The sequence below is a fragment of the Notechis scutatus genome, chromosome 6 (genome assembly GCF_049901735.1).
Source record: "Notechis scutatus isolate UNSWTSFEM ecotype Mainland chromosome 6, rNotScu1.2, whole genome shotgun sequence".
Classification (NCBI taxonomy): domain Eukaryota; kingdom Metazoa; phylum Chordata; class Lepidosauria; order Squamata; family Elapidae; genus Notechis; species Notechis scutatus.
In genome coordinates, this window is record NC_142014.1 from 33,059,266 (window position 1) to 33,068,833 (window position 9,568).

General features: G+C 42.1%; 1 protein-coding gene across 2 annotated transcripts in view; it reads right to left on the reverse strand.

The window, feature by feature from the left end:
- The window catches only part of SCAF11 (SR-related CTD associated factor 11), a 65,144-nt gene extending 63,363 nt beyond the window's left edge, over positions 1-1,781 (reverse strand). The window contains exon 1 of one of the 2 annotated variants that reach the window (XM_026667819.2): positions 1,351-1,781. The gene's annotated coding sequence lies outside the window, so the exon portion shown is untranslated. The remainder of the gene's footprint in view (positions 1-1,350) is intronic. The other variant, XM_087967924.1, reaches the window with a different exon arrangement.
- Positions 1,782-9,568: the final 7,787 nt, after the last annotated feature.

Here is a 9,568-nt window from a genome sequence, read left to right on the forward strand (position 1 = left end):
GTCAAACATGTACAAGATAACAAGTATAGCTATGAACATAAACATGAACAAAGGAAGTAAATAGAGATAAATGGGGACAGTAAGACAGGGACAGTAGGCACACTGGTGTGCTTATGCATGGCCCCTTTAAGGACCTCTTAAGAATGGGGTGAGGTCCACAGTTTGAGATTGAAGCTGTGAGGGTTTGAGGCTGTAACAACAGTCAAGTAGAACATTCCAGGTGTTGACCACTCTGTTGCTGAAGTCATATTTTCTGCAACTGAGTTCAAAGCAGTTTACCTTGAGTTTGTATAGATTGTTTGCCCGTGTATTATTGTGTTGAAGCTGAAGAAGTCGTTGACAGGCAAGACGTTATAGCAGACAATTTTGTGTACTATGCTTAGATAGGACCGCAGGCAGCGCAGTTCCAGATTGTCCAAGCCCAAAATTTCAAGCCTGGAGGCATAGGGAATTCTATTGTGAGTAGAGGAGTGGAGTACTCTTCTCGAGAAATACCTCTGAATCTACTCAATTGTGTTAATGTCCGATACACAGTGTGAGCTGTATTCAAGAATTGGTCTTGTATGCCCTAGGAGAAGCAGCTTCACAAAGTAAGGTTAACAACTTAATGCGTTTTTGGCAATGCTATTACAGTGAGCTCTGGGGCTTAGATCGTTTGAGATGAGTACTTCTAGGTCCTTGACAGAGTTTCTGCCCAACTTGTATTTGTTCTGATTTTTATTGCCAACAATAAATAGAACAGAGCATTTATTAGTTGAAATTTGGAATTACCAATTACGCCACCATTCTGACCAGTCAAGGTTGCTTTGTAGGGCATCAGCATTGTCAGTGGTGTTAAATAATTTTGCGTCATCGGCAAAGAGGATGTAACTACTGTTATGCAAAATCAGGGTGACTGCACGCAACCAGTTGTAAACAAAAGAAATCTCAGGCTGCCTTAAACACTTCACTAGAATTAGTTACCACCGTCGCTCTTAAATGCTCTCAAGTATCCGAAGTCAAAGTTTCGCATTTGATTGAACCTATCCGCCCCCGGCAGTCTGAGCGTAACTTTGTTACAGACATTCACCAAAAGGACAAAAAACTCCGCCGACTGCGTCGAAGCGATAAGACTATGTTACCAACAACGCCGTTGTCCAGAAACGGAGTTTTTCAAGGATCTCCCGCGAACAAGACTGTATGACGACTCTCCATGCCTCGCGGAAAGACTCTCTGGGTCGAGCCGGGGCCTACTTTCCCTCAAGTCTGTCCAGGAGAAACGGCGACGTCGCAGGCCTCAGGACACAGTCTTTTGTCTCCCCTTCACTCCAGCACACGAATACACGGACCCGCACCCCTTCGAGTCCTTACCTTTTTCCGTTACGAGCACGGAAGCCGTCTGACCAGACGGCACCTCCGAACGAGCGAGCGAGCGGAGCAAACGGCCAGTCTCCGTTAGTGCGGCCTCGACATAGAGAGCCTGGGCCTGTCTCCGTGGCGCCCTGCGATCTCTGGGGAAAAAAAGGCCTCACGCGGCAGCAGGAAAAGGAAGCAGGCCGCTTCCCCAGCGCGTTCGCTACAGACTCCGCTCCCGTAGTCACCCGTCCCTCGGCAGCAATGATAAACGGAGAGCAAAACGTCCCGCTGGCCTGACGGAAAGAACACCGCTCGACGATACCACCCAATCACCTTTCGAAAAAGAGGAACAGCGTGATCGGCTGGCAAGCGCGCGACGCTACATGCCAACGAGATACAGCCAACCGGCCCCTGTTGCCCAGAGGCATTCTGGGAAGGTCCTCCAGACGCCTGGCGGAGAGGAGGCGGAAGACTTGGGCAGCTGCGAGCGCGGATCGTTACTCTCCAGCGCCCCCAGCCGGATAAGGAAAGAGGACCGTGTCAGTAAATTCCGAGTTAACCATGCCTTCAGGAAGTGACGCGGCGCTCATTCGACCTGAGTTGATCTCGAAAAATGTAGCGGGATCGGTGGGATGCGGGCTTGAAGGTTAGGCTACGAAGTATTCTCGCGTCCTTAAAAACGGCAGGGGCAGGTCTGTCTAATCCCTCAGGGGTTGAGTCCGAATTTAAGGTTTTACTTTCTCATCTGACCTGTTACTGAACTCATCTTCGCCAATCTTGAGGTCACCAGTTAGTTTGGGATCTGACTCGTATCATTGCCACGTAGTTTGAACCATCGGCGGGAGAATGTTGCTCCGAAGCTTTACCCAACGTTTAATGTCTTATTTCAATTGAAAGAGTTATTTCCTTCAGGAGTTTAAGATAGTGAGAGATTGAGCTGAAAGGGAATGACTGTTGTACCCTTGGAGGAGTGAATTTGCATTTGGGTCTCCCGTGTGTAAATGTGTAAGTTCCTTAACTAACATCACACTTTCATTGCGAAGTCCTTGCCAACGTTCCTTCCCTTCCAAGTTAATAGGAAGAGAAGAACTAGCTTTAAGGACAGAAAGGCTTCTATTGTTGCTGGCACTTCCAGTTACAAAATACCAAAATAGGTAGCTGATGAACTGAAAAACTAGTTCAAGGAGAGAGCTAATAATCCCAACAAAAGAATCAGCTGCTTAGATTGAAAAAGTCTCATGATGTATAAATCTGTGATTTATTTGGCCAAAGTATTTTTCTTCAAGAAATCCCACTATGTTCAAAGAAATTACTCTAAATTAGCATGTTTCAGACTGAGATCTTGGAGTATAATTCTATATCTGACAAATTGCTGTGTATCTTGAAAATGAATGTAATATGATTTCAAACTACCAATTCTCATTCCAGTATTATAAGGAGAGAAATCATACTACTATATATAACTGACATCTTCCCTAACACCTTTGCAAATGGCTATGCAATTAAAATGATTTGAACACAAAACACAACAAATGCTCTGAGTATCACATTCTGAGTTTTTTGTTATAATATTACATGTTTTACAGGCTGTTTCTGAAAGTTATTTGTAGGTCAGAGATGAGAAATTCATGGTTTAGTATAAGTTCACATCTTAGGCTAGATGCTCCCTAAACCCTGAGTGGGCTTTAAGGTCAGATTAATAAAAACCAGTAGAAAAATTCCTCGTGATTCAATGTATTTATTGAAACTATGAAAGGCTTAAAATATTGCAGGAAGATGTATCACACTTTATGTAAACTAATCTTTCCCCAGCTATAAAAGTTGGATGAAAGTTTCATTATTGTTCTAGTAATGCCCTTTAAAATTGTCCCAGTTTAAAAAACATGCAAGTAAATTGAAAGAAAAACTTCGCAATTTTATGGTAGGCTAATATTTATTTATTTTGAATTTTATTGTATTTATACGCTGCTTTTATTATTGTTTATAAAAAAAAACCTCAAGGCAGTGAACTTACCTAATACTCCTTCCTTCTCTTATTTTCCTCACAACAACTCTGTGAGGTGAATTCGGCTGAGAAAGTGTGACTGCCAAAGGTTACCCAACTGGTTTTCATGGTCAAGGCAGACGAACTCGCAATTGCTTGCTTTTTACTTGGTGCCTTAACCACCAGATGAAACCAACCATCTTATACGTTAGCTTGATCATTGAGTCTATGTCTTTGAAAAGAAGTAGACTCCAAGTTATTTTTCAACTGGCAGTCTGTACTTTTTATATTTCACTATTATTTAATTACCCAACTTACCATTTTTTCTCTATAGTGTAAACATATGAATACCTGCTGATGTCACAATGCATTTTATGGACTTTTAGACCTGTCAAACCTATGTCCTAAATGCTGGAGGTGATGGAAGCTATAACACAGACATGTCAAACACAAGGCCTGTAGGCCAGATCCAGCCCACAATGTGGTTAGATCTGGCCTGTGGGGTCGCCTTGGAGATGGCAAGGGGCCAACCCCTGCCACCTCAGCCCCAACCCAGCCTGGCCAGGTGCTTCCGCATGGCGCATGCACAGGAGGCAGCGAACATGCAGGGGCTGACATCCCAGCTGAAAGGGGAGTGCTCAGAACGAGATGGTCACCAGGCCCTGCGCACTTACTGCCTATTGTACACATGCCCAGGGGATGGGACCGAGGCAGTGGGGGTGGCCCCCCGCTATCTCCAGGCCGACCCCACAGACTAGGTCTAAGGCTGACCATGTTCTAGCCCAGATAGCAGCCACAAAGTTGTAGATCAGCGCCATGCCTGCCATCAGTGCCTCCATGGCCTGGTCTGCAGCCCAGCCTCATAGCTGTGAGCACTTCCCTTTCACTGGGGCTACCCCCATCCTTGCCCCTGTATGGGAAAGCCACAGCCACCGGCAGCATGGCTACCGGCAGCACTGCCAACCTCTCCCTGTCACTTCGTCCCTTCCTAGGTGCAGAGGGAGGGAGGGAGGAAGGAAGGAGATGGGAATGGGAAGGATAGAGGCAGGGAAGGAAGGAAAGATGGGAGAAAGGGAGAGAGGGAGGGAGGAAGGAGTTGGGAATGAAAAGGAGTGAAGCAATGAAGGAGAGAGGAAGCAAGGAAATGGGAATGAAAGGATTTTTTTTGTATTAAACTTTCCTTAATCTCAGTGGATAGCAGACATATACTACCATGGAGAACACTACTTTTGTAATGTCAAGGGATAAACTTTATACACACTAAATTTATAAACTATTAAATAAATAATATAATAAACAACAATTAAAGAGTTGAGTCCTTGAAAACAAAGCACTACATTATAAAAAAGCATGGTATTTGGTTGGAAAGATATTCTTGTCTTTAGGGCAATCAAGACCTGAAATAAAATATATTTTTTTTTATTTATTTTATATATATATATATATATATATATATATATATATATATATATATATATATATATATATATATATATATATATATATGTTTGTTTTCTTAAGTTTTCGCTGGTACTTACATGTATGGTATTGCTTGGTTCGGGTATTTTCGCCATTGTAGTTGTTTTGTAAAGTTGTAGCAGTTTCAGCAGAATCTCATCTGCCATCATCAGGCTTCTGTATCCAGACGGACACAATACAGAAGCCTGATGATGGCAGATGAGATTCTGCTGAAACGCTTGCTACAACTTTAAAAGAACAACTACAATGACGTGGGAAAATACCAACCAAGCTATATATATATATATATATATATATATATATATATATATATATATATATATATATATATATATATATATATATATATATAAATAAATAAATATAAATATAATATAATATAATATAATATAATATAATATATTATATATATATATATATATATATATATATATATATATATATATATATATATATATATATATAATATATATATATATATATATATATAATATATATATATAATATATATATTATTTGCTAAGTGTTTAGCTAGGTTTTGTAGTGGTGCTTCTCTGGAGCTGACTAACGCATACCTTTCAGACCCATAGTCAGCTCCAGAGGAGCACCACTACAAAACCTAGCTAAACACTTAGCAAAACAGCTACAGCCCCATGCTGAAGCAGCAGCTTCACATGTACAAAACTCGTATCATTTCTTGGAAATGATCAAAGATCTACACGTGGAACAAGAAGATCTGCTTGTAAGTTTCGTCATGGTTTCACTATTCACTCAAGTCCCGATAAAAGAAACTCTTGAAATCATCAAAAATAAATACCAACCAGCTAAACACCTCATGGAACTAGCAGAACACTGCTTAACCAACACATATTTCATATACAAAGGATAAAGATACAAGCAAATTGAAGGAGCCCCTATGGGATCACCACTGTCACCCGTTGTTGCAAACCTGTTCATGGAAGAATTCGAATCCAGAGCCCTGGCTAATGCCACCCACAAACCCAAACTATGGTTAAGATACATCGATGACACATTCGTGATTTGGCCCCATGGAAAAGAAAACCTAAACAATTTCCTAACACACCTAAACAGCACACACCCCAAAATCAAGTTCACCATGGAAACAGAAACAAACAAACAACTACCATTTCTAGATGTACTAATCTACAAAAAAACAGATGGCACACTAGGACACACCATATACCAGAAGAAAACACATACCAACCGATACCTCAACGCCCAATCCCTCCACCACCCAGCACAGATAAACTCTGTGGCCAAAACACTAATAACCAGAACCAAATGCCTGGCAGACAAGACACACATAAAGACTGAACTATGCACCCTGGCTAAAGTACTGACAGCTAACGGCTTCCACAAAAGCAAAATCACCGACTTGATCCACAAAAACACACTGAGACATAATGGAGACCTAGAAGATGAACAGACCTATGGAACAGCTGTCCTGCCCTACATAAGAGGTACTACAGACAAAATCAGTAAGATACTACACAGGCATCACATCAAGACTGCCTTCAAAACAGACAGAAAAATAGCAGCCATCCTAAGAAACCCCAAAGATAAAATTGACCTGGAAAACCAAGGCATATATGAAGTCCCCTGTCCATCATGCCCTGCCACATACATTGGACAGACCAATAGAAGAATAAGTACCTGCCTAGATGAACACAAAAATGCAGTAAAAAAGCTGGAACACACTTCCTCACTAGTCCAACACATGAAAGCCACAGGTCATAGCATCAACTTCAATGGCACCAAAACCCTAGCCATTATAGAAAACCCCAGCTACAGAATTATCAGAGAAGCCATAGAGATTGAAAAAAGACCTGAAAGCATGAATAGATGATTCCACCAGACTGTCAATTATTTGGAAGCCTGCACTCGCAAACAAAAAAAATCTCCACACCACAAGCCAGGCAAACATCTGGGCACAAACAGATTCCCCCCTGATACCTCCAGCTCAAACACACCCCAACCGGGCACCTAGATGAAACCTAGCTTCCTAATAAATGATAGCCATCCATTTACTCAGAGCCAAGCCGCACTAAAAGCCTCCAATACAGGAACACAATGTTGCCAGCCAATCAAGACCAAAAAAAGCCACAAAACAGACAGAAGATATTAGAAACACCAATCAAGCAGAACACAGCAAACTCCAAGACCAATAAACACAGACCAAGACTCCTAACCAATGAGGATGAAGAAAAAAACATTCTGGCACAGCAGTAGGCTAGCCCCAAATTTAAAACTGAAACAGCTATGAAAGTCTGACTCACAGACGAACACAATACAGAAGCCTGATGATGGCAGATGAGATTCTGCCGAAATGTTGCTACAACTTTAAAAGCACAACTATAATGACATGGAAAAATACCCAAACAAAGCTGAATACCATACATGTAAGTAGCCGTGAAAACTTAAGAAAACACACACACACACACACACACACACATATAGTGATTGACTATAAAAATGAGGTATATAGTAACCCTTTTTCAGATACTATTGCCTAATTACTGCAACATCAGGATTCCATTTTGTAATTTGGCATTTAATGTACACCATCCTAAATCAGAGGTGGTTTTCAGCAGGTTCTGACCAGTTCTGGAGAACCAGTAGTGGAAATTTTGAGTAGTTCGGAGAACCAGAAATTATCACCTCTGACTTGCTCCGCCCTCATCTATTCTCTGCCTCCCAAGTCGGCTGGGTCTTTTTGTTGCCCTGCACAGGAGAACAGAGCTGGAAAGCAGGTTAGTGGGGTGGGGAGGGAATGGGATTTTGCAATATCCTTCCCCTGGAGTAGGGTGGGAATGGAGATTTTACAGGATCCTTCCCCTGCCACATCCACCAAGCCACGCCCATAGAACTGGTAGTAAAAAATGTTGAATCCTACCACTGATCCTAAATGTATTGATGCTATATTCTTGGAGAAAGAAAAAGTCTACCTGAACAGCCTGATATTAAACAAGGAGAAGAAAAATTACTGCAGTCCAGTGACTGTTCTGCTTTATGCATCCACTGATTACAGTTGGGGAGAGAGGTGTACACACTATTCAGAACATAGCAACCCAACAGCTATATCTCCAGCATACTAAGAAGCTCTGCCCAGTCAGACCGGTCAAGGCTTGCAGGTCATCAAAACATAAAAGGAGCCAATGAATCCATGTTGACAGGATCCAATCTCCTGAACAATGTGACACTGTAATGCAGGCAGTTCTTCAGGTTGAGATTTAAGTCAGTACTGTATAAACCTAATGGAGCAGCCACTTTTTCTTTCTGCCTATAGAATTCATGAAAGCAATACTATGAGATCTCATTGTGGCATTACTAGAGAAAAATCCAGCTGATGCTTGAAAGGAAGAAACAGTTCTTAAAAGTGACGATTTTACTTTCAAACAATAAAAAAGAAAGAAAATAGATTAAAAGTTTTCTCTTTGTATCACTACATTTTTTAATCTGACAAATCCTTAGTTTGGTTATAGGACCTTAGAGCAAGTTCAGAAGCCTAAATAGATAGCATTCAGCTTTTGTCCAAAAAGAGCCTTCCCATATAATTCCATTTTAAAAATGAACTTTTATCATTCCACAAAGCCTCATTAGGAGGTTGGATTTCAGGGGTGGGATTCAATTTTTTTAACAACCAGTTCTGTGGGCGTGGCTAGGTGTGTGGCTATGTGACTGGGTGGGCGTGGCTTTTTTGCAGCAAACCCCCCCATTTTTGGGCCTTCTGGGCCTCGGGGAAGCCTCCTGGGGGGTGCTTTTGCTCCCAGAAGGGTTCCCTGGGGCTCAGGAAGGAAAAAAACGGAGCATGGGGGGGCACACAACACCCCCCCGTGCTCCATTTTGGGGCCTCCTGGGGGGCGTTTTTGCCCCCAGGAAGCTTCCCTGGGGTCCAGGAAGGCAAAAAATGGAGTGCAGGGGGGCACTGCACACACACACCCTACATTTTTTGCCTTCCTGGGCCTCAGGGAAGCCTCCTGGGTGAAGCAGTAAGTAAGCGAGGGGAATCCCGGCACAATTGATCATAGGAACAGCTGATGGTCAGGAGGGGGAAAAATACCTTAAGGAGTGACTGGGCAGGGAAGAACGCAGTCAGTGATGTTGGGCATGCGTGCGATGTTGTGCATGCATGATAAGGAGGAGGGCAGAGAGGGATAGGGCCAGCCAGGGGCAGGATTTGCTGGTTCTCCGCAGAATCAACACAGAATCAAAACAACCGGTTCTATAGAACCGGTCCGAACCGATAGAATTCCACCCGTTGGATTTAGTCATTAGATAATTTCTGATTTACTTGGGCAGACCCAGCTATCATAATGGAGCATTTTTATTAATTGTTGAAAGAAACAGTCTCCTCAAGAACGTGGCTTTCATCACTAAGTCTGTAAAATGTTTGCATTTTCCTCAAGTGCAAAATAAGATGATCATATAGTCACCTTTGAATTTCTGAATTTACAGTGTGTTTGTTAAATTCTGTGCTGTTGGGCTTTGATTATGAAAAGTTCCAAAACAGAAGCACTAAACCATTCCAAGTTCTATATGGATTAACTGCCTTCATTAAAATCAAGATGTCAGCATGTGGTATGCTCCACCAGAGAATAATCAGGCTCCATTGAAACCAAGGAGATATTTGCATTTAGTATAGTAGATTCAACACTGCAATGCTGAAATGAAATTGTGTTCTTGGGATTTTAGCCCAGTCCAATTTTAGACATGGTTTTCTTTCCAATTCATCACTGAAGTGCAGTTATA